General features: G+C 36.2%; 1 protein-coding gene and 1 pseudogene across 4 annotated transcripts in view; one reads left to right on the top strand and one right to left on the bottom strand.

The window, feature by feature from the left end:
- Window positions 1-26744, bottom strand: part of LOC114053891 (chromodomain-helicase-DNA-binding protein 7) — a 245912-nt gene that overhangs the window by 191024 nt on the left and 28144 nt on the right. The window lies entirely within an intron of this gene.
- Window positions 21333-25439, top strand: LOC114054005 (annotated as a pseudogene).

The following is a 26744-nucleotide window of genomic DNA, read 5'->3' as shown; positions in this document are numbered from 1 at the left end:
CCTGATAGTTGTTTCTTCAGTTAACCTTGATAAAGAAATTTAGTACTTTCCAAGGTTTCTACACAACTGTTGAATATATACTCAAGCAGTCACGGCAAGATTATCAATATCTTCCAGTATCCCTATCTACATAATTAACCATTTAAGGAAATAAAACGTCACTAAGAACTTCTATATACTCAAAAGTCATGACCTGGACATTTCTAAGCTGCATCAGAAACTTTAAACAAATCATCTGACAATTATATAATTTTACCAAATTGTTCAGTTGATGGGAGTTTTCCCACAATCAGTATAAGAAATAATAGTATTTTCCTTCTTTTCTCAATACTTAGAGTCAAAGTCATCAAATAAGGAAAGATTTCATTAGCACCTTATACTGACAGAGACCAATATTAATTATTATTTGAATTAACCTCTGAGCCATGGTTTTCATCAGTACTCAGAAAAGACAGGGACAATTTCTAATTACATTCCATCCTCATTATAAGTCACTAGGCTGCAAAGCTGTATCTGATGAGACTGCTACACTTTGCCTTGAAACTACTTTGGACTCCATTATAAATCTCACATCACCTACCTAGTAACAGAGAATATACCAGTTTGCACAAAGAATATTTCTCTGGGATTTATGGGTTTTTTTTTAATTTTTTTGAGAGAACGGTATTATTGTAAACAAACTAATGGAAGTCTTTTTATTTTATCAGTGACTATAAAGCAGTAAAAGAAGGCTATTAATGTTTTACTTTTTTATGGTTAAGTTGGATTGTTAAAATCATTTAATTTGCTTCATTCATCAACTTGACCACAGTGACAATGGCAATCTTAGGAATAATTTTAAGAGCCTACTATATTTTTCTGCTAAAAAAAAAATCCTACTTTAAACAGTTTATGCTATAATTGAATATATAGTTAAGCCACAGACTCGGAATGTCTTTCATCCATTATTCAATATTTCAGTTGAAGCTATTTTAACTTCTTCCTAGTCTTAGAACATACAGGTCATCTTTAAATCTAAAAGGCTATAGATTAATCATCCATGACACAAATCTTCCTAGCTACAGTACCATAGGATTACCAATCTAATTATGGCATTATGTAAATTGTAACACAATGTTTCAGTGAGGTATGAATTTTTAAAAAAATCAGAAATTTATATAAAATTATCTTTAATTCATATATGCAACACTATTCTGATAAATTCAAGATCATCTTGTTCAAATTCATATGTGTATGTACACACACACACACACACACACACACACACACACACACACAGAGACACACACATACGGGGAGGGGAGGGAGGGTGTGGGAGAGATATTCTAACAATACCCTACCCAGAAGCCTAGGTTTGACTCTACATTCTTGAAAGCTATGCCAGAAGATTGTAACCTAGTGTAGGCTAGAAAGGTCTAACTTAGTTCTGAGAGGTTCATCTTCAGAAGCATAGCAAGTAGGCAGTAATTTTTGGAGGGGCTACAACAGCACATTGAAGATTGTCTGCTAAGGCCTAGAGAGATTGAGATCTATGTCAGTAAAGGAAAGACTCAAACCAATGAAATCTGAGATTCTTAGAATACTAAGTAATTAAACTCTAGACCAAGAGCCCTACTTGGATTATTGAGCTGAATATCACTTGCATGCCTTTGGCATGTGTGTTTCACGACCTTAATCTTTAGCAAAAATCAAATGTTTTACCTAATTAGTTAGCATATATGAGCAATCAAGCCAATAGGGCCTGACCACTCCACTTAAGCTATGGCTGTGTAACTGACTGTAACCAGGTATCATGCTAGCAGCCTTGGATCAGTTAGTAATTATAATTGAAGCTAAATATATTTAATTATAATTATAATTATATTTATATATATTATATATTATATATTATATAATTAAATGCTTACTACCATACATATGGTTTTTTTCTATGTGGCCCACAACTGGAAAACCTAAATGCCTTTGAACTAAAACATATAAAATGTGCAATGGTAATGGTGAACACGTGGCCTAAACGCATTCTCCATGAAGTCAGACAAATCACTGGTTTTATATTGAACTTCTCTCAGTGCATAAGGGTATATTCTCCGAGTAGAACATACAAAATACTTCACCTCTGTTTTATAATGGTTTAAGGAATTGTACCCTATTCTTCAACTCAAAGATATCACCATTAGAATAATATCATCAGAAGACCAAAGTATTACGAAGACTGAAATATCATACCCTAGACTAGTAAAATGGACTATACACTAGTAAATATACTAGTAAAAAGCATGTAAAATATATGGGGTTTTTTTTGTTGTTTAAATCTTATGTAGTACTCACTCCACTGGGATTATCCCCACCACATAAAACTCAAAATTATACTGGCAAGTTGAATCCCTGAGAGTTAGGTCTCCAGTGAGATGACTACACACCCATTGTTCAAATACAGAGAATACTTTGTGGGTCCACACTCTTAAAATTCATGAGTGCCACAGATGCACTTATTCTTAATAATCAGCCCAAAAAACACAATTAGTTCAAAGTAAAGCTATTTGCTAAGACAGCATAGTAATAAGCAAACATTTCCCCTGTAAACCTAGTGCACATTCTCCCACAAATATATTCACTGTCACTGGGGAGAGTGGATCCAAACAAGATCATATCGGTAGTAACATACACATTTAAAGAAGACATGCAGCCAAGGCAACACATACCTCTCCCACTGTAAGGCTCCAATATCCTTTCTCTTCCTATGGTATCTTCATGCTGCTCTCCTCTGGGCATAGCATCTCTACTAGGCAGATTGCTCATTTGGGCTCTCTGGGCCTCCTCCTCTCAACTCTCCCTTCAATCTAAGTTGGCTTTCTTCTCTGCTGCCAGGGGTCATACTCCTTGAAGCTGGTTGCTGATTCCTCTGAATTCTCTCTGTCTACTGGACATATCCACTCCTACTGGGTGAGAAGCTCTGCTACAAGATACCATGGACAGTAGAAAGGAGGGAGAAGGTGAAGGAGAGCAAGGGTAGAGGGGAAAGAGGAAAGGGAAGGAAAGAGAAAGAAGAGAGGAGAGGAGAGAAGTGAAGAGAAGAGAGCTCCCCTGTAGTCCTCTAGTAGAGATCACATTCCACAAAGCTGTAGTTACCTGCCTAGACTCTCTGCTATCTCCAGAGATATCAAACTTAGAATTTTGAACACTGCAAGGTGTGTTGCCTATGTTCAGCCAGCCCATATAAACTGCCTTGTAACTTTTCAGGGCAGCTAGGTAGTGTAGTGGATAGAGACTCCAGGCCTGGAGCCAGGAAGACATAAATTCAAACCTGGCCACAGACACTTACTAGATGTGTGACCTTGGGCAAGTCATTAAACCTGTTTGCCTCAGTTTCCTCATCCGTGAAATGAGCTAGAGAAGGAAATGGCAAACCACTCTATTATCTCTACCAAGAAAATTCCAAAAAGGGGTCACAAAGACTCAGACATGACTGAAATGACTAAACAACAAACAACTTTTCAAACCAAAATATCCCTCTCTGGCCACCATTCTTCTACAAGTGTTTTCTCCTCCATTATAATATAAGTTCCTACAGTCAGAAACTATTTTAGCTTTTGAATCAGTATCACCATTTCTTAGCAGAATCAGAGGCAATAAACATTTATTAAGTATTCAGGCACTGTGCTAAGCACTAGTGATACAAAGAAAGGCATAAAATAGTACCTGCCCTCAAAGGAAAGACAACGCATAAAAAAGCAGAAAGGGGAAAAGGGTTAGAAGTCCTGTAGCCAAGGTAGGAAATTATCTGAAGAGGGTTGATCTCAGGTGTCAGCTAGCCCTCTTTAAATGACAGAAGATTTGTCCAAACTCTACTCAGAGAAAGGGAGGGGCCCCAGGGGCAGGGCTTTCAGTTTCAGGGTTGATTTCATCTCGCAGAATAATGAGTTTCTGGAGATCGTGAAATCCAGAGGGTCAGATGGGTGGGAAATGATGCAAGTGCCAGGATGAATGCTTTATCATTCATTCATTTATTCATTCTATAAGACTAAATAGTTCACCTTTTTTTGTTTCTTTTTTAAATAGTGAACTCTCCTTCCAAATTTGCCTATTACTGTAGAGACCACCATCTTTCCTATCAACCAGGTTTGCAACCTATCATCCTAAACTCCATGATGCTCATGTATCCCACATATCCAATCATTTGCCAAGCTTGTTATGTCCTTTCATCATATCTTTCAAATATGTCCCCCTCCTTACCACATCCACAGTCATTACCACTCTAGTACAGGTTTTCATTACTCCTCATGTGGACTAGTATAAAGAGTCTCCTTTTTAAGTCCCCCTACCTCATGCGTCTCTCCATTACAATCCATTGGCTACATTGCCAGCAAAGTGATTTTCCTAAAACAAAAATGAAATCAGTGGTTCACTATTGCCTCTAGAAGCTTAGCCGAGTTCCACTGTTTGACATTTATGTCTTTTTCACAACCTGACCCCATCCTATATTTATAGTTTGATTACCCATTATTCCTCTCTTTGCACTCTATGACATAGCCACATTGACCGACTTGCTTTCCTGCACACAACACACACAGTTCCAATCCTGGCTTTCCTGTCCCCCTCCCAACCGCCACTCAGCAAAATGCACTCCTTTCAAACCTTGACTCAAGTGCCACTGACTACATTAAGTTTTTCCTGATCATTCATTTAGCATATATCTATATATGTTCATGCTGTCTCCACCATAAGAATGTAAACTCCTTGAGGGCAGAGACTACTTCACTTTTATCTTTGTATCCCTAGCACTTAGTATTAATGTCTAAAACATAATAAACAATAAATGCTTGCTGAGTGATTGCTCATTAGAGCTATTATGACTGCAAATGTCATATTTCAAAGGAAATAAATCATCTATTTCTAAGGAAAGGTACTTTCCTTAGACCAAGTGATCCTGTCACTTTTATCTATACGCGAATCAAAAACCTTCACTGCCTCTCTGGAGACCCAAAGACAAAGCCCAAGCTCTTTAACCCTGACATTCAAAGTTCCTTCCATTATTTGGCTCAACATACCTTTCAGCATTATATTTTGCTACTATGCTTCACAAACCCTGGCAGTGTGGCAACACTGGATTACTCAACATCCCTAAAATATTCCCTAAATTTTCAGGAATAAAAAGTGCCTTTGTGCATTGTCCCTTCCACCTATAATGTCCTTCTTCCTCAGTTTCACTGGTCCCTTCATAGTTCAGTGCCACACATCCTCTGTAAAGCCTTCCCTCCTCTCTCCCTCCTTGGTATTCTCATACCATATTTTTTTTGTACTTAGATTAACTATAATACAAGAATATGACAGTCTCCCATCTATATCTATTTGTCTTCTTTCCTCTACTAAATTATTAACTTTGTGTGGGCACAGGTGATATAGATAGTAACCACCACAGGGGTCTAACAGTGCCTTACACCTAAGAGACTTCCTGAATTTGTTGGATAAATTAATAATTCAATGAAGTAAAATACCCAAATTTATTACCTTCAAGATCTACATCTAGGTTCAAATATTCCAACTAAAATTGGGATCTATAAATCTAGCTTTTCAAATAATCACTTATAGACAAGTGTTCAACCCATACTGACATGATAAAAAAAAAAGTAAGAGTTGAACAACTATCAAGAACATTGCTAGATTTAACCAAGAAAGTCATCTTCAGGGTTTTTCTTAGCAACTTCCGCTGAACTTCTTTTGTTTAATCATCACAGATTTGGAGTGTCATCTGCCAGCTCATAGACAGAACACAGCTGGACAACAAAAGGTTAAAATATTTGTTAAACATCTTCCATATACCATTAAATCACTAAGAGACCACTCCTTTTCTCCATAAGTGAAAATTGTGGTAGTTAAGAAATTCCATAAAGATTGGCTTTGAATAGTGCAAAATACTTCTTTTATTAAAGAGCTTTTAAGCAACATACAAACCAGGAAGCTAAAGCTAAATAACTATAGTTTAGACTTCATGTTTAAGATAAACATATCTAACACATGCTTTTTTTAGTTTACTCCTCTAATTCTTGTTCATGCTGATTATAATTATCTAGCAACTACAGCAATATTCCCTATTAACAAGATGTTTGGAAACATACAATTACCTAACAAATAATATACTATCAGCCCTTATTCTTTCATCAACTAAACATTTCAAGACATTGTTTTGTTGTTGTTTTTACCATATTCTCTAGATAAATTAATATACACAAAATTCTAGGCAAACATAAAATACTCTACTAGAATAACTATTTTTATCAACTTTCCCAAAAAAAATTACTTGATATAGAAGGCATTACATTGACTCATTGATAAATATTTTAAAGCATTTACTGAATGTTATAAAATATAAAAAGCATGTGATGTGAAATTCATAATAATGTAACTACATATCTCAAAAGCCAAGATCTAAGGCTATTGAAATATTTCATACAAACTTAATTGTAAAAAAAAAAAATCTCTATGATTGTTTAAATGTTTAGTACAACATTTCAGGCAAGTAAATTTTTATCAGTAAAGAATGCTACCATTTATTTACATTACATATTTCAAATAATTTTATATTGTCTCTAAGTTCTTCTAATCCGTCATAAGATCTGAAGTCTCTATCAAAAACACTCAACTCTTTTCCTCTTTTGGTGGGGGAGGTCTATGAAAAACTATTCCCTTTGATTATTGCAGAGGAACAAAAGAAGAATAAGGCAAGCAAACTACTCTCCTTTTCCCCTATGTTGTGCTTTCCTGCTCCTTTTGATTTTCATTCTGCTTCTTCTTTTTAACTATACATCTCAACCAGCCAGAGGGGGAAATAAATTTCTTTCTATAGCTTCCTCACAGATTTATCAGCATGAATAATTTTCTTCTAAAAACCTCTTGCTCCTAACTTCATTATTTTTGTTAATAGTACTGCCATTTATCTGGTTACTCATACCTCCCTACAATCTCCTCCCTATCCAATCATTTGCCAAGTCCCCTTGATTTTACCTCCAAAGCTTTTCCAACTTCCTAGACAACCATAAGAGTCTCTTGACCTTCATCACCTTAGTCAGAAATTATTTTCCTCCTCAGACCTTGCATAGTAGGATATCCACAATTCTTCTCCATTTATCATTGATCATTTTCTATTTCAATCTATAGTTTATCTGGATAATAGGATCACAGACTCAGATCTAGAAGGAGTCATAGATTTTTCTAGTTATTTGGTTCCAATTTCAACCAATCAATAAACATTTATTTAAGCACTTACTAAGGTACTGTGCTAAGTGTTTGGGATACAAAAATTGGCAAAAGACAGTGCCTGCCCTCATGGAGCTTACAATCTAAGTGAGGGAGACAATATGCAAACAAAGGTATACAAAGCAAGCTACGTATGGGATAAACAGGAAACCATTAAGAAGGAAGGCACTTAAATTAAGAGGGGTTGGAGAAGGCTTCCTATAGAAAATAGAATTGTAGTTTGGGACTTAAAAGGAGGCAGAGAGTCAGCAATCAAAGTGGACAAGGGAGAGCATTCCAGGCCTGGAGGACAGCCAAAGAAAATGCCAGGACATGAGAGCTGGAGTGTTTTGTTCATAGATGTCATTGGATCAAAGGGAATGTGTCCAGGAGTAAAGGGTAAGAAGACTAAAAAGAAAGGAGGCTAGGTTATTAAGTGTTTTGAATGTCAAACAGAGCAAGCACTCTGTATTTGCTCCTGGAGGCAACAGGAAGCCACTGGAATTTATTTGAGTTGGGGGAGGGGGATTGACATGATTAGACCTATGCTTTAGGAAAATTACTTTGGATGAATGGAGGATGGAATAGAGTGAGGAAAGACTAGAGGCAGGCAGACCCACCAGCAGGCTATTGTAATTGTACAGGTGTGAAATCATAAGGGCCTACACTAGAGTGTGGCAGTGTTAGAGGCGAGAAGGGGACATTATAGAGATGTTGTAAAGGTGAAATCAATGGGCCTTGGTAACAAATTGGGTATGGAAGGTGAGAGAGTGTAAAGAATACAAGATGATGCCTTGGTTGTGAACCCGAAGAACTGGGAAGATGGTGTTGCCCTCTATAATAACAGGGAAGGTAGGAGGCAGAGAGTGTTGAGCAGGAAAGATAAGTTTCCATTTTAGACATGAATTTAAGATGTCTGTTGGACATACAGTTCAAGATGTGTGAAAGTCAGTGAGAGATGTAAAATTGAAGGTCAGAAGAGAGATTGGGTCAGAAAAAGTAGACTGGAAAATCATCAGCATAGAGATGGTAACTAAATCTATGGGAGCTGATGAAATCACCAAGCAAAGTAGTATAGGGGGAAAAGAGAAGATGGCCCAGGATAGAATCTTAAGGAAAACCTATAGTTAGAGGGGGAGATCTGGAGGAGGATCCAGCAAAGGAGACAGAGAAGGAGCAGTTAGATGGGGAGAAGAGAGTGGTGTCCCAAAAACCTAGAGAAGAATATATCAAGGAGAGTGACTGTCAGATTCAAAGACTGCAAAGAAATCAGGGAGAATAAGGACTGAGAAAAGGCCACTGGCTTTGATAACTTGGAGAGAGCAGTTTCAGTGGAATGATAAGGATAGAAGCCAGATCATAGTGGTTGGAGAGATAGAATGGGATCTCTTGAACAAGTAGATTTAGCCTTGGTAAGGAGTAAAGTCACTTCATCATATGAGACAGGGGTAAAGGAGGAACAAGTTGCAGAAGGCATCCAAGTGATAGGAGATGGGGAAGAGGGGAAAAGAGGGAGTTCACAGCAAATGGTCTCATTTTTTTTTCCTGTAAAGTATGAAGCAAGCCTCTCAGCTGCAAATGCCAGGAGGGAAGTATTGGGAGACTTATGGAGGAATGAAAAGTTTTAGAAGCGTCACTGTAGAGAATGGGATAGTGAGTTGATAAGGGAGGCATATTAGGACTGTCTAGTAGCAATGAGGGCCCAGATAAGTTTATGTAACATAAATTTTTGTGGACCCAGTAAGAAAAGTTGCATGATTTTCTTTACCTTCATTCAGCAGTACATGTGTAGGAGTAAAGGCAATGAATGGTGGGAGTGACCCAAAGCTAAGGCTTGCCTGGGCATAATCAGCAATATGACAAGTGGATTAGGGACTCAAAAACCCCGTAAGGGATTTGCAACAAGGATCCAAGGGGTCCTGATAGTACAAATATGTTTTTCCTCTGCAACAAGAAGTATGTGCACACTTGAAACACGTGTTTGTTTTTGCACTGATTTGAAACCATCATGATCATGTGCACAATTTTGGTGTGTGGAGAGCAATTAAATCAAACTCTGACCACTTCTAGCAGAGCCATGTGCTCTAATAGTTTCTCCACCAGTCATCAAATTGTTTCCAAACTGGCACAAGGGTTCAACATTCACATGCAAACCAATTCCCAACAGATAAGATGGTCAGATGCATGCTCTTACTCTCATTTGTGTTTTGTATGCTGCACCAGAGTAGCCCCTTCATTTTCCTCTGTTACCATGTAATGATACCTTATCAAGACAACTAATCACATGATCAAAATGTTACAAAAACTTTTGTTCTTGCAACACAAATGTCAGACTGCTTAAAAACCATGAGCACTGGGCATGCACATTATAAACCATCATATAGCTATCATGCAACATCAGAAATGTTCTGCAAAAAATAAACAACTGCCTCTCTTTGCAATATTAAGGCTGATTTCTGTTTTAATCTTCTACTCTGTTTATGTTACTATTCTTCCATCTGGTAGATTTTCCAATGAACTAACTAGCAACACTGGTCAGAATTTCTGTGAGAGTATAGCCAGTGTAGTTATTGTATCAACTGTAGAAAAGAAGACAGTCTTGCAACAGAGTCTTTCCTTACAAGGGTTATTTTATATACAAACATTGTTCAAAGTAAAACAATGTATACCACTGCACTTATTACTTATTGTTTACTTATCATTAGCCAGTAGAAAAGTAAATATTTTATAACATAACTAGCTATGCATTTTCATCAATTGGTAAGGTGGCTAAAAATTTAAAAAAATTATTTTCCATCTCTCATCAAGTTTTTAAAATTCTCTTGCCATTTTTCACCATATATTTATGTAAATGAGTAATTTCACTTTATTCTTGTTTTAAATCAATACAAATAAACTCAATACAGAACCAGATTTAAGACTGTCTAATGTTAAGCCAAAAACTGCAAACCTTTGTTCAAATAAAAAGCCTGTCATCAAAATTAAATTTATACATGATTATTATATTGTAAAACATCTAAGTTGTAACTTATTTCATTTAAAATGTTGTAGAAATAAAATATAAAATATGAATTTATAAATCCCTATAAAATTTATAGGAAGTCTTGCAGATAATTGTAAGCATGAGGTCTTACAGGACTATTGCTTTTAATTCTTACACAGAATTTTCCTTAAAAATTAATAATTATTTTATAATTTTATAGGATTTTTATAATTATAGGTAGACTAAAAGTTTGCATTTTCTAAGTACATAATCTAAATTTTAATTTGGAGCTTTCCTCAGCAAAAGTTATCAGCATGGTTATCGTAAGCACTTGATGGACATATCTGAAAGAATAATTATAAGTAGCATATGAAGTTTATCCTAGGAGTTCACAACACATTTTTGTTGTTGCTGCTGAAAGCTCATGAAACAAAAAAATTTTGAGAATCACTGATCTAATTTAACAACATCATTTTACAGGTAAGGAAATTGAGACACATCTTGCATTTAAGCTCCATGTGGTCTTAATCTAATTAATCTTTGCAATCAAGACATCAGCAACTGCTAACCCATATCTTTATTTGGTCATTTCTACAAAAATCTTTATGAGAATAATTGATACATGCATTGAAGCTATTCCTGATGAAAATATGAGAAGAAAAAAGGCAAGCTATTCCAGATGTTTTCTAAGTAGACCACATCTATCTAGATTACAAAACTGAAATATCCTGAGAATGTAAAATCCTACCGTTTACTGATTTGAAGAAAGCATTTGACTTAGTGTGACAAAATGAAGATTTGAAAGCTTTCAGTGTGTCTCACAAATACATGAAAATTTTATATGACTATGTAGATGTGCATATCAAGATGAGTTTGTTAATCAATCTAAATATGAACATCAAGCTAGGTATCTAGCAACTAGGCAAAGTATTCCAAATTCACAGATGCAAGGTTATCCAAATTCATAGATGCAATTTATGAAGTATTACCTAGCCCTGGAATACTACAAAGGCTATTCAATAGACTAAGCATTATGAGATTGTTTTTGAAGTTCAGGATAGTTAGGAAAAAAGTGGATGAGATATATACTGTACAGACTAAAATACAATTTGGATGAATTGTCATCAGCAGGATGGTTTTGGTTTAAGGCCCTCTCCACTTCACTCTACATTCACTCAAAGAGATATATCTTTAGTTCTCATAGATTCAGATGTTATCTGTATTCTTGATTATATAGCCCTCATTTCTCTTGAGCTCCAGTACCATATTTCCAATTGCACGTTGTACAACTCCAGCTAAATGTCCTATAATCAATCTAAAACTAAACATGTCCAAAACAGAATTCTTTATCCTTCCCAATTAATCTACCTGTCCCCCTCCTAACTTCTTATTTCTATCAAAAGAAATGCAATTCTTCCAGTCACCCAGGTTCACAACCTAGAAGTCAAACTCAACTCTTTGCTACTCTTACTACCCACTAACAGCCAACTTACTACTAACTAACTAGCTAACTGCCAAGTGTTTTAGATTCCACATTCTTAATATCATTCACATCCATCCTTTTCTATCTACTGTCACTAGAACTACCCTAGTCCAGGCCCTTATCACTATGGCCTAAGTGGCCTCCTGGTACCCAGTTTGTCCTCTCTCCAATACTAACTCCATATAGCTGCCAAGTAGATACTTGGAGCCTGCTCCAATCATGTCACTCTCCTGCTCAAGGAGATGCAATGTCTTCAGCATAAAGAAGAAACTTCTCTGACATTTAAAACCCTTCAAAAAGGATCTGGTATGTCACTACAGACTGATTGCACATTCTTACAGAGCCAAAATTTTCCCTCTGCCCAATTGTCCTACCTGTTCTTTCCTATACACAACATTTCAACTCTGGCTTCCATGCATTTGCAAGGTTCAGCTCCAGGGCTACCTCCTTCAAGAGGACTTTAGTGTTTTGCCCTGTTGTTAGTGTCTTCTCCCTTAAGCAACTGAATATATCCTATATATCATATATGTGTGAATATGTTGGATCCTCCCAATAGGAAGTAAACTCCCTGATGGAACCAATTGACTTGCCAGTCCAAGCAAATTGCTGAATCTAGTCAATTTTACCTCCTCAACATATCTTATATACCTCCTCTCTCCCCTTGCTACTCTAGTTAGATCCTCATCAGCTCTCACTCCGACTATTGCAATTATACTCTAATTGGTCTACTGACTTCTGCCACCCTCTACATGATGCCATTTCCCTCCACCACCCCTCTACGCATTCCTCTCCCCTTCAAAATTACCTGGTATTTATTTGGCGTATACTTATATGTGTACATGTTATTTCTCCCTAATAGGATTTAAATTCCTTAAGGGCAAGTAGTGAGTTGAAACATGGCTGTGGTCCTTGCTAAAATGATGGTCTTATAAAGGGAGTCACCAATCAGGAAAGGAGGGATTCAAGGCAGGTTTTTTTCCAGGGTGGGGCAAGGTGGTAGTTGAGAAGGAGGCTGGACAAAGAGTCCAGGTATGAGGTAAAACATGGCTGAGGTACTTTCTAAAATGATAAGAGTTATAGGAAATGTCAGCACTGATGAATAATGGCTCCACCAAAGAATACCAAATACCTTTCCTAAAGGACGTTGCAGGGGCAGCTAAGTGGTGCAGTAGATAAAGTATTAGTTCTGGAATCAGAAGAACCTAAGTTCAAATCAAGCCTCAGACAGTTACTAGCTGTGTAACCCTAGGCAAGCCACTTAACCCCAATTGCCTCCAAAAATAAAATAAAATAAAGGACATTGCACTAAGCATCGAGGAAATTTAACAAAAAAAAATAGAATCATATGTTTAGAGGTGGAAGGCAGAATTTGAACCTAGGTCTCCCTGACTTTAAGTCTAGTATCTTATTCACTACACCACACTAACTCATTGAATCACCACATTAAGGATCTGATCTCAATCTCTTAGGGAAATTTTAGGAAGTAAGAGAGAGGGACCAGGAAAGTGGCATTCAAGAAATAAAATCTCCTAGGAAGGTACATATCACATTCTGATCAATCTGTTCCACGGGTTTAGTTGAATCTGTTGCCTAATCTAATCTAACCTAATCATACTTCAAACCCAATGACGTCTTTTTTCTTATCCACACTGACCTCACCAAATAAAATTAGTACTTAAAATAAGAATCTTTACTGGTGATCAAACAAATTCAAGGAATGCATATGATATTGGGGAGTATATTACATGACAAAAATAGGCACATTCAAGAAAAATCAAGTCAGGGTTTCAATTCAAAGTTACACCTATTATGTAGATACATAAAAATACTACCATAACTGATCTTGATTTTCGTAAGGTCCTTATCTATACAGGGTGTCCCAAAAGTTTTAGTGCAGTTTTGAGCTTTAATAATATCTTTCTATATATTCTGAACATTAAGTTATTAAAGCTTTAAACTGCACTAAGACTTTTGGGACACCTTATAAAAGTTGAATTTTTGAAAAGTCACAGAAAATTTTACCCTAACAAAATCCCAAATACAGTTCTTTGAAAAAAAATTTGGGGGGACCTATTTACCTTCAAGGGATTAAAATTTAAATAGGAAAGCAAAATGGACCTGTTCCACTCATAAATGCCAATGTATGGGTGTATAACTTGTATTGTCTTCTATATTCACAATAGTAATTATTAAAAGAAAATATAGTTATTTCCTATAGAACTGCCCTGCAACTTAGCCTTCATAAGCCTTTCATAATCCAACTTTCAATTCAATTCAACAAGTAATTATGTACCTACTATGTACAAGGAACCATGCCAGGTATTCAGGATACAAAATGAATGTATATGGCACAGGCCCTACTTTCAAGGAACTTTCTCTATAATGGTGGGAGAGACAAATACAAATAACCAATACAGGAGAGAGTAAGGTGAGCACCAAAGAGTGAAGCCAGGTATAAAGAGAAATTAGAGAGGGAAAATCACTTTCAACAACAGAAGGAAAAGAAAGTTTCATAGAGAAAATGGCTTCTGAGTTGGCTTTGAAGAAAGGGACTTCCTTAAACAGTGATGAGATGGAATGAACCATAGTGCAGAAACAGAAGGGCAGGATGGGAATGGGGGTGCAGTTTGGCTGGCAGGTAGAGAATCTGAAGGAGAAGAGTATGAAATAGGTTGTTCATGTAGAAAAGGAAAATGGTAGACTTGAAGTAAGTGAAAGACTGCTACATTTGAAATAAATAGATAAGGTGAGGTTCAAATTCCACCTTCAATATTTACTAGCTATATAACATAATCATTTACCTTCTCCCAGATGCAATATTCTCATATGTAAAATGAAAATAATGATACTTGTAAGACTTAACTCATAAAGCTATTGTGGAATCAAAGTGTCAAGGGTTTTGCAAACCTTAAAGTACTATAATTTATAGATGATGATGATGATGATGATGATGATGAAGATGCATGCTTTGAATGCTAAAGTGATAGATTTATATTGCACTTGGCAGGCTATTCAAGGTTTTTTAGTAGAAGAGGAACATAATCAGAATAGTACCTTAGGAAGATTACTTGGGCATAGCTGGGGAAGATCAATTAAAGGGAAAAAGACAAAGGCAGGAGACCAAGAAAGAGTTATTTCAATAGTCTAGAGAAGAAACAATAAGGACTTGAACTAAAGTTATTACAGTAGGAGTAGAGAAGTCTAATGTGAGAAACATTGTGAAGGGTCTAAGTTCCCTTCCCATTCTAAGTTTGGCAAATGATCAGATGTTTGAGGTGATGGTATGAAGACAAAGAAAGATTCAAAGACAATTGAAGTAAAGAGCTTAGGAGAATGGTAGATAGTATTAATGGAATGTCCTGGGGTGGGGGAGGGGGAGGGGTATTTAATCCAGACTATTACTTGCTACAAAATAAGATGATCTATAATTTATTTACATCTACATTTATATTACATCAAAATATATTTCACTTGCTCCTACTTTTCTCCATCTTTACCATTTCACTTGGTAATCTCATCAGCTCCCATTACATAAATTGTCATCTCAATGCAAATCACTCTAGGATCTATTTGTCCAGCCCCAAACTCTCTTTCAACCTTCAGTCCTGCATCTCCAACTGCCAACTAAGCATTTCACAGACATTTTAAACTCAACATGCCCAAAACTGAACTCATTATCTTCCTTCCCACCCGTCCACATCCTAAATGGTGTAAAAGACTGCTCCCAGTCACCCTAGATCACAAACTAGGTGTCATCTTTCCCCTTTCTTTGTACCCCTAGTGCTTAGCACAGTGCCTGGCACATAGTAGAAGCTTAATAAATGCTAGCTGACTGACTGATAACTTTGTTTCTTAGTAAATTCCTTCTTAAGTTCCTTCATCTCACTATGTTACTCATTATGTAGGATCTGCTTCAGTATTCTTGTGCCAGCGCAATACAAATTGTAATAAATATGACACATAATGAGAATTTAGGTACTCTGTATCCCAATTAGACTGTTCTACCATTTTATATAAACTGCATGTAAGTGACAATGATGAAACCGGCCTGTAAATTACATCAAGAGCAGATTTAGATTATAAATTGTCCACATGATCTCTAGAATGGTTCAAAATTCAATAAATCATTAACACCAAAGCTTACTTTCTTGATACATTTTTAAAGTTATCTATTTCTCTTATAATTTGATATGTCATCATTTTATATCAAGTCAAAAGTAGTAACCTCTTAATTTTGCACTGATAATAAATTTGGGTTGCATACAGTTTTTACATGGTATAAGTTAATGCATAGCTTCTGAATTCTCTGGACATATTTGCAATGTCATCACAATGTAAAACTCACAAAAGAATCATAATCTATAACATAATTTGTGCACAGTATAGAGCAAAATCAAACTACTATAACTGATGAATCAACATAAATTCTCAAAGTGCCCTAGAGATGACGTGGAGGTAAAGTGACTTGTCCAAGGTCACACAGATAATAGCAGAACAGGTATGCAAACTCAGATTTTCTCACTCCCTAGTCCAGGGTTTTTCCCCACTATGCTATGCTGCTAACTACCCAAAGGATCATAATCTTGGACTGTCTATTTCAGTGTATGGACTCTCATTCAAAAAAGTATCACGTATCTATGATATGCAAGTTCTGCCACAGGTTCTAAAAGGACGGATGAAGATGAGAAAGTCTCTGCCTTCAGTGCATTTATAATGTAGTATGGGAGATATTATTATTATTACTGTTTTAATTAAAGATAGAATGCAGCAAGTACCAAAAAAGAATTAACAAAGTACTAGGAAAACATATATAGAGAAAAATCACTTCCATTTGGAAGGATGGTTGGGCTTGAAAGAATTTCAATTCTGTAAACAATTTTTAAGCATCTATAACATGCAAGAGGGATACAAAGACTAAAAACAACAGTCTCTGACCTCAAGGAATTTACACTCATGAAGGGGAGGATACAACTTCATGAAGAAAACAGCATTTGAAACAGAACTTAAAGAATGTATGAGATTTCAGCATAGTACAGAAAGAGCTGGCTTCAAGCTGGAATCAAGAAGGGATTTGATTCTGTGAGGTTGCAAAAAGGCAAATTTAGAATTGATACACAGAAAAAGCTTCCTAATAAAGGCAACCAAAAGCTGAACAAGTTAATTAGGGAAGTAACAGGTTGTCCTCATGAAAGATCTTCAAGCAAAACCTAGAAAAATTGTTAGGCATGTTGTAAAGTAGGTTCTTTTTAGGACTGAATTAGACTATGTGGCTTCTAAGGTCTATTGATTCTCTGATTCTAAGTCAGGAGGACTGGGTTTGAGTCCCCACTTTTAGTACTTAATAACTGTGACACTGAGCAAGTTACATTATTTCTCTATTTCTCATTTGTAAAATAAGGGTGCATAGGACAAAAGATATGAACAGGCAATTCTCAAAAGGAAAAAAGCAAGCTAACAGTCATATAAAAAAAAAGTTCCAGATCACTAATAAGAGAAATTTAAATTAAAACATAACTCTGAGGTTCTATCTCACATCCATCAGACTGGCAAAGATGACAGAAGAGGAAAATGATGATTTGTTGGAGAGGCTCCATCCATTCTGGAAAGCAATTTGGACCTATACCAAAAACGTACTCAACTATGCACAATACCCTTTACCTCAATGATACCTCTACAAGGAAGATGATAGATTGATAGATAGATAAAGAAAGAGAGAAACACACAGAGAGAGAGAGATAGGCTGATAGATAAAGAGAATATTTATTGAGCACTGACTATGTGTCAGACATTGTACTAAGCCTTCTAAGTATAAATACAAGCAAGGCAGACTGACCCTACCCTTGAGATGCTTACAACATTCTAATGGGAGAAACTAATATATAAAAGAGATCTAGAATGGGAGAAGAGTACATGGATGCAGTATAGCATGGAAATGGCCAAGAAAAGTTGAGGAGGCCTGGATCCTAGAAGACTCCAAGGCAAATTTTCTGGTGGGAAAGAGATGGAGATGATGGCCCAAGTAGAAATGGCATAGCGTAGAGACTTCTGGGAAGTTCGGGCATATACCACAAAGAAATAAACGATAGAGGGAAAAGACCCATATGTTTAAAAGTATTCATATTAGTACTCTTTATTGAAAGAACCAGAAACTAAGGGGGGAGAAGAGAGGTTGTTGCCCATCAAAGGGAGAATGGTTGAACAAATTATGCTACATGTATGTAATGGAATATTATTATAGTGTCGTAAGAAATGATCAAATGGACCGTTTCAAAAGGAATTGGGAGGATCTCAATGAACTGACACAAAGTAAAGTGAGCTTCAACTTATACAATAACTGCAACATTGTAAAGAAAAACAACTTTAAAAGATTTAAAAATTCCAGTGGTTGCAATGACCAAACATGACTCCAGAGGACCAGTGATGAATCACACAACCCATCACAGACATTTCTTAATAAATAGCTTATGACTAGAAGTACAGATTGAGACATACATTTGCAGACATGTACAATGTATGGATTTGTTTTGCTTGACTTATGCTAACTTGTTACAAGGGAGGGTTTCTTTTTTTTGTTTTGTTTTGTTTTGTTTGAGGGTAGGGGGTAATGGAACTAGAGAAAGCAATTCCAGAAAAGAAGAGTGAATCAATGAAGCATTTTTTTTAAAATGGGACAGAAGAACAGAAAGCACTTCAGAAGGAAGCTGATAAGCCAGACATTAGAACTTTAACAAAACAAAAATAAGTTACATATAAAGGAGATTTGTGGTTCTATATACAATCCTTTTTCTGGTCCTCTTTTTAGAAATGCTCATGGTTAGGGTGTTTGTCAAAAATCAAAATTAAATGAGGAAGCTAATACTTATACTATCAATTTCACAAGGTTATGCTAAGGAAAGTGCTTAGTAAACCTTAAAGGGCTATGTAAATATAATTATTTTGACGTCAAAAATAGGTGAGGCTTTTCAAGCATGGGGAACAGTAAAAGCAAAGGCATGGAGGTAAGATGAATGTAAAGAATGGCAAAATTGGCTAAGGTGTAAAATATAGAAAGGAGAATAGGGGGAGAGAAGGCAGAAGAATTTATTTGGGTGGAGAGGGGTCATAAATTCCAGGATAAGGACTTTGGAGTCTGTTAAAAGTTGGTTGTTTTTGTTTTTTGTTTCTTTGTTTTTAAATTTGTTTTCTTTAGGAGAGGTGAGAGAATCAAATTCTGTACTAACAAGATGCAGCTTGTTTTAGTGGAAAGAGTATTAGACTGGTAGTCAACCTGGACTCAGCTACATTTGCGGTTTGTTATCATGAACCAATAACCTCCCCTACCTCAGTATTAGTTTCCTTATCTATAAAAAGGGATTAGATTAGATACCAAGATGATTTCAATCAATTGTGATGTCCTATTATACTATGAATTTCTCAGATTAAGCTGGCAGCCAAGTATAGGACAGAATGGAAAGAGGAAGAAACTATAGGCAGAGAAATCAGTTATTAACAATACTCTAGGCAAGAGGTTAAAAAAAAAAAGGCCTAAAATAAGATGGTGGTAGTGGGAATGCAAAGGAGACAGCAGATAAGAGAAAGATTATAGAAGTATAAATAGATGTTGACTAATATAATGGAATATGTAGGAAGGAGGCATAAAGAACCAAAGATAATTCCAAACTGGGAGAATAGTGATAGTCTTAAAATAAGTCAAGAGGAAGAGAAGCTTTCATAAACATGTAGGGTTCTCTCAATTTAAGGCATGGGGAGAATGAACTAGAAGCAGCCAAATGCTATGGAAATCATACTAGTCATACTTCCACTGTAGTCTGAATCTTCATTATAATTTCAAAAGCACATAGTTAACTACACTTGGCAAAGTTGCAATAATTTTTTTTTTAAATTCTGGCCAAGATATTACTAGCAATAAGAAGGTACAAAATTTCCCAAGATTGTATGATATCACAATTGATTAAAGAATTGGAGATGTTTATCCTAGAAAAACAAAGTCTTGGGGCAGCTAAATGGCACAGTGGATAGAGCACTGGTTTTGGATTCAGGAAGACCTGAGTTCAAATCCGGCTGCAGACACATAAACTTACTAGCTGTGTGACCCTGGGCAAGTCACTTAACTCCATTGCCTAGCCAAAAAAAAGAAAAAAAAAGTTATTGAAAAAGAAAGTCTTAGGGGAAACATGATTGCAGTGTCCAAGTTTCTGGAGGGCTGTCACATCAAAGAGAGAGTTGCTGCTTCATCCCAAAAGTCAAAACAATGTGGAAGATGCAGACCACCTTATGACTCAGGATGGAGAGAAGGAAAAAACTTGATAACAGTTGTTGTTTGTCCTTCATTCTCAAAGAGAATCAAGAAGGTGATGGCCTGATTTGCAAGTGAATTGGATTTAAGTGAGGGAGGACTGCACAAAGTCACCAGCCTCACTTTCTCCTCTGGAGCCATATGTGTACAGCGGCAAGATATATAAATCAGGAGAACTGGAGATAGTCCCTGATGCAGTGGGAGACCTTGGCCTTTTTAAGCTAGGGTATTTCCCAGGTCTCAGTTAGACTGAGGCAACGCTCATTCAGTGATTAAAGCTAGGTAAGAAATGAGACAAAAAATGGTCTCTTTTATTTAGTCAAAAAAATAAATAAATAAAAATCACTCTGGGAGGGGAAGACCCCCTCCAGGTTTCTGGGCAAATCAGAAACAACTGCTGAGCCACCCCAAAGTGCTACCTCAGGAATCACAGAATTTAGAGTTGGAAGGGACCTCTATAACTCAACTAACACCCAAAAGGAAACATATCTGAGAAGTGATCATGCAACCTCTGTTTAAATAATTCCAAGAAAGATCAACTAACCACCTCCAGAAAAAGCCCATTTCACTTTTGGACAACTCTAATAAGAAGTTTCTCTGGCTATCAAGACTAAATCTACCTCTTTGTAATTTCCATACACTGCTCCTAATTCTTTGCTCTAGTGCTGAACGCAAGTCTAAACTTTTTTTGATTTGGTAGCAATCATGTCACTCCCCACCAAAGACTGTTTTTCTCCAGGTTAAATAACCTAAGTTCCTTCAACTGATACTCATATGTCATTAATTCAAGGTCCTTCAATTTATTTATTTGCATTTATTGTTCTCCAGCTTATCAGTGTCCTTACTAAAATGAAACATACAGAACTGAACACAATTCTCCAGATCCTGTACTCCAGAACAGAGTGCAGGAGTTGGTGGTTTCCCCATCATTTAAGGTATTCAAATAAAATCTGGATCGCTGCTTGAAATATTACAGATATGATTCCTGTTCAGTATGTATTCAACTATCTGGCTTCTAAGAGCCCTTCCACCTCAGATTATGTGATTCTACATCAGTCATATTTTTTACCTTTCCTCTTAAAGATGTTCTTTGAAATTACACAATATTTCCCTTAGCATTCTGTTTAAGGGGGAGAGAGAGGAGGGGAGTTGAAGTTATATAAATCTGAACATTATCTCCTATCTGTACTTACGATCTACACAGCTTTGGCTAGAAGATTATTGGGTAGGACATGACTTTAAACTTTACACTATTATATTTTCTTTATCAAGAAATAAAGAACACCATACAGAAAGATAGGGCTTCTGTTCAGATCCAGAAGGCAAGATTAGGAACAATGTATGAAAGTTGCAGACAGGTAAATTAGGTTTGTCATAAAGAAAACTCTTAACAATCAGAGCTGTCCCTAAGCAAAAGAAACTCTCTTGGGAGATGAGAGTTACTCCCTCCTACAGCTATCCAAGCAAATATTGGATTAACTACTCATCATCTCTGTTATTATATATGGGGATTTCTTTTCAGGTATGGTTTGGGCAAGAGGACTCTTCAAGTCTCAGATTCTAGAACTGTGTGAACTTGGCAGACTTTTTTTTTACATTTTTATGGGATTCATCTTTAATGATACATTTTGAATATTATTTAAGAATAATTAAAGTGCTGGGACCATTTCTGAAGAATCTCTTTCTTGTATCTGCACAGAGAATACAATGAGGACAAAGGGAGTAATAGTCACCCACAGAAAGACAACTCCAGAGATTGTGACACTTCATGGCCAAGAGAAGTACCTGCCAAGCAGGGGAGGAACAAATAAGGCTACTCACAGTTTATGCTATCCTTCAGGAACATCATGTTGATTTATTTGGTCTATAAGTTTACATATAATGCACTATATGTATCATTAGTGGCAACCTGAAACAAGTCGACATAATCAAAGATCACTTGAAGGGGCAGAGAACATTAGTAACTTCAGGAAGAAGTTAAAATTTGACAGAGAAAGGGCACCAGAATTGAAGGGGAAAAAATTTTTGAAAGACAGAGAACAAAGGGAATGAATTCCAGGTATGGGGGAATGATTAATGTGAATACGTGAAGGTGGGAGACAGAAGGTTGGTCCACTTTGGACAGAACATAGAGTATGGTATCCACAAGTAATGAAATGAGGCAAGAAAAGTGGGTCAGATTGTAGAAGGTTTTGAATGCTATGGTAGGTCTATATTTTATCCTAGACATAACAAAGAGCCATTGAGGATTTTTAATCAGAAGAGTAAGATAGTCAGACTAGCATCTTAGAAACCTTATTTGGGATGACAAATTAAAGAAGAAATAGGCTAGAAGGCAGAGAGACCAAGAGGAAGCTGTTATATAATTCCAAGGAATAGGTTATAAGAGCCTAAACTAGGGGAGAAGTCATGTATTCACAGAATCACAAAATTTCAGATTTTCAGCTAGCAGTTGGAAATGTGGCATTGAAGATCAGGAAAGAAATTAAGGCTAGAATTGGAGATATGTTGTAGAGAGGACTATTGTTCAAATTTTCAAAAGACATTAGAGATAATAATGAATTCATGACAGTGAGTAAAGTCACCAGGAAAACAGAAAGAAGAATAGGGCCTTGAAAATTACTGAAACTTATGGGTCAGGAGCTAGAAGAAGACCCATAAAGGGAAGCTAAGCAGTGGTGAAACAGGAAAAAGAATCAATAGAGAGCAGTATTAAAATTCCCCTGAGGAACTTTGGTCAATAGTATCAAAAACTGCAGAGAGGTCAAGAAGAAAAAGCCACTGGATTTTGTAAAGAAATTATTTGAAACCTCTGAGAAAGTCAGGTGAAAAGAGTGGTAAGGTGAGAAATCTGGGACTAAGAAGGTGATAGTCCCACTGTACTGGTCCTGGTCTGACCACATCTGCAGTATTTATCCTCATTTCAAAGTGTCACATTTTAGGAAGGAAACTGATAAAACTGGAGAGAGCATTGCAAAGGAAAGGGATCAGGATGGTGAAGAGCCTCAAGATCAGGCCATGAAAGGATACTGAAGGAAAGATGGATGTTTACCCTGGAGAAGTAAAAATTTAGAGTGAACATAAAACCTATCTTTCAAGTATCTGAAGAGGTATCAACCACTTCTTCTGCTTGGTCCCAGAGTTCCCTAGGAACAAGGATCCCTTGGTCCCTAGGAAGAGTGGGAGGGTAAAAGTCTCAAAAAGGCAGGCATGAACTTTATACAAGTAAAACATTTTGTGACAATTAGAATTCCAAATTGAAATAGACTACTTTAAGCAGATAATGATCAAGAGAAATCTTTGAAGTTCTCTGATATTCCTGTTTCTGAATGTCAGGACAGATTTGATCTTGGTGGTGATACAATAAGAGATAGGATCATAGATCTCAAAGTCTAAGGGAACTCAAAGGCTATTTAATCCAAGCCACTCATTTTACAGATGAGGATACTGAGGCCTAAGAAGGTCAAGTGTCTTGCCTAAAGTCACATATATAGTAACAGAGGTGGGGTTTCAACCCAAGTTCTTTCATTCCAGAACCAGAGTTCTTTGCACTAGACCATGCCAGACAAAGGTCACATGCTTTTGTGCAGATTTAGAAGCTCTGAAATAATTCGTCTTAACTGTGATACTGTCACTTAAATGATGTGATTCTCAGGTTAAGCACCCTTACGATAAGAGAACAGCCCCACAGCAGTTGCTCTCAAATAAGCTATCTTTCTACAGGAAAAGATTATTCCAGAGTGAATGAGTTCCAGGTGTTAACTTTTTTCTACTAACCTACATCAACTTACACCAATCCTAAAACTTTTTACCCAAGCTAAAGAATCTCCCTCATCTCCCAAATGTGAATTTCATGCTAACGTATTTAAGCAATTAGACAAGATTACAGAAACAATACAATGGATATGCTGAAATGAGTGTTAAATGTGCAGTTAATACTAAGCAAATTCAGAATTCACCTGTGAAGACCTTTTTTAAACTAGTCTTCCTTCACATGATTCAGAAACTACAAAATGGGCATTTGTATTCAAACTTATTTGTACAACAGTAAAACCAAATTAGGAATAAAATGACCCATTTACAATTAAAAGAGATCTTCAAAGCCATCCAGTCCAGTCTCTTCATTTTCCATATAAGGAAACTGAAGCACTGAGGTACAGAATGACTTGTCCAAGGTGATACAGACAATAAGCAGCAAATCCATGGTTTAAACCAGGGTCTTTCTGATTCCAAATACAGTGTTCTTTCCAAACTCTCCAGGTTGAGAATAATAAATCCTTATAAATATTTAAGAATATGTAAAAACTGTAAAAAGAAAAAAAAATACTCCAAAGTTAAAAGTATGCCAAAAAATTAATAATAAACCATTTCAGAAAGAATTCAAAATAAAGCATTTCCATTAGGGTTTTGAGATGCAACAGATCCTTCTAGTCTTCTCTTAACCTTGACTTCCTCATAGAACTTTCTTCCACCCACAGTACCTAGCAGTTTTTTGGTTTCATATAGGACACAATAATGTTAACAGATTACCAGGTTTGTTTCAAAATATAGCATTACAGTTATCCCTTCCACATCACGACTTTCCCTATCACAGTTTCTCGGGAATTTCTTGGGAGTTTTGCAAAAACTGCAAATGACACAGAAAAAGTTTAGAAACTCAAAAATGCATATATATACAGTATTGTATGACATCAACATATTTTATCTTTTAATATCATAATAATTCAGACTTCTCGGTATAGAGGGTCAAAAAATTCGATGCAGATTTTCCAGATCATGGGAGTACCACACCCCTAACCCCAACAATGTGGAAGGGATGACTGTATGTGTGTGTATATATGTATATGTGTAAATATACATACATATCTATCTATATATCTATATTACATATATCATTGTACTTTATATTCTAAGAAGTGAAAGTGAACTTCATGGTAGCAATAGTTTATATCAGGTCACAGTGACAGGGGAAATTGACCCAGACTAACCTTATATCATGGAATATTTTCTAGGATATTTCAAATGTTAAGTCAAATTATAAGTCTGCCACCCTGGTTTTGATAATCTAATTCCAATGTCATATTGGTGTTAAATTTAATACTAAACCAGTATTAGTTTATTTATTAACACTAAACTAGACGTGTGGGTAGATATGGTTAGGCAGTTGGCAGTGCAGGGCTGGGGGTCCCCAAGGAAGAGCAGACGTGTCACATAAACACATTTACCATTTGGACAAATAAGAAGATGAGGAGTTCTAGTACCAGCACATCATGTTGCCCAAGGACATGGCCAAACTTGTCCCTAAGATCCATTTGTTGTCTGAGTCTTAGTGGAGGAACTTTAGTGGCCAGAAGAGTCAGGGATGGGTCCATTACATGATCTATGAACCACAGCCTCATATCTTGCTGTTCCATTGGCCATCGCCCAAAAAGTCTAAAAAATGAAAGAGCATGCCAGTTCTGCTCCAAGCTGTACATACCTATTCTTAACTGCTAACATCTTTCTGCTAATAGTGGTGCCTTCTTGTTTCTCACTTGGAATATTTAAGGAATGCTTAATACACTGTTTGAAAGTGCTGGTTAACTCCTGTTTCTTAAGCAAATCTGCTGCTGCTGCCACCATCACCAACCACCCCATTGGGTGCTCTGATGGCTGTAACTTTAGTTGAGCTTTGCCTCCAAAAGTCATGGCAAACTCTGTATCAAGCTGAACACATTAAGTAGATAGACAAAGCACCAAGTATGACTGAAGACTCATCACAGCTTAGCTGTGGGGTTTGTATAATTGCTGCTATTTGTTTTGGGTTTTTTCCTCCATGCCAAGCTATGTGTAAGGTAACTTAATATATTTATATTTTCACTTGTTGGAAACTTCTCATTTTATTCAAGAAATGTTTGTTATGTTTAAATCCCTCGAATAATAAGGAAGTTTTTTTGTAAATTAAAAAAAAAAGTACCAAACTAGATACATGGTATACATGGTATAATCTAAACACATTTGAAGATGGGAGGTCAAAAGGATTAATTTTTAAGATTCTGACTGTAGTAAATTAATTCTGTTTACCATAATGTATTATTGTTTCAGAAGGAAATAGTCCTCTTTTTCATGATCTAAAAGTTACTCTATTTCTTTCATAATGAATCTATGATTCAGGGTTTGACCTGTATATATGGGTCAAATGTTTCTAAAATTGTATACTGTTTGAAGTCTAAATTCAAAATAGATTTTTTTTACATTACCTTTCATTTTTTGCAGAGGTGGGGACTATAGGTGTGGAACATTGCAGATGTCAGACTCTTTCAATGTACTGGTTGATTTTGTTGAACCATGGTTTCTTACTTTTTAAATCTTTGTTATGGAAGAAGACTGGTGAGGAGGAGGTAGGGGAGAGCTACATGGGAAAATTTTAGTGATATAAGAACAAAAGGCATTAATAGAAATATATTTTCAAATAAAAAATGAATATATACATACACACATATGTATACACATATACACATATATGTTCCTTCTAAAGAGAAACTTTCTGATTAATTAAAATTGTTATGATCTCCCTGGCTAACAAACTTTGGAGTCATCTTTGATTCATCAGTCTCTTGCATCCCTTATATCTATCACCAAATCCTACCATTTATTCTTTTTAAATCCGTTTAGGTTTTGTAGCTCTTATTCAATTCCACTACCAATGCCCTAGTCCATAACATCATCACTTAATGGTTGGATTGCTACATTGGTGGGCTATCTTCCGG

The sequence above is a fragment of the Vombatus ursinus genome, unplaced genomic scaffold (genome assembly GCF_900497805.2).
Source record: "Vombatus ursinus unplaced genomic scaffold, bare-nosed wombat genome assembly UNPS02014812.1, whole genome shotgun sequence".
Lineage (NCBI taxonomy): Eukaryota > Metazoa > Chordata > Mammalia > Diprotodontia > Vombatidae > Vombatus > Vombatus ursinus.
This window is presented reverse-complemented; position numbering and strand designations above follow the sequence as displayed.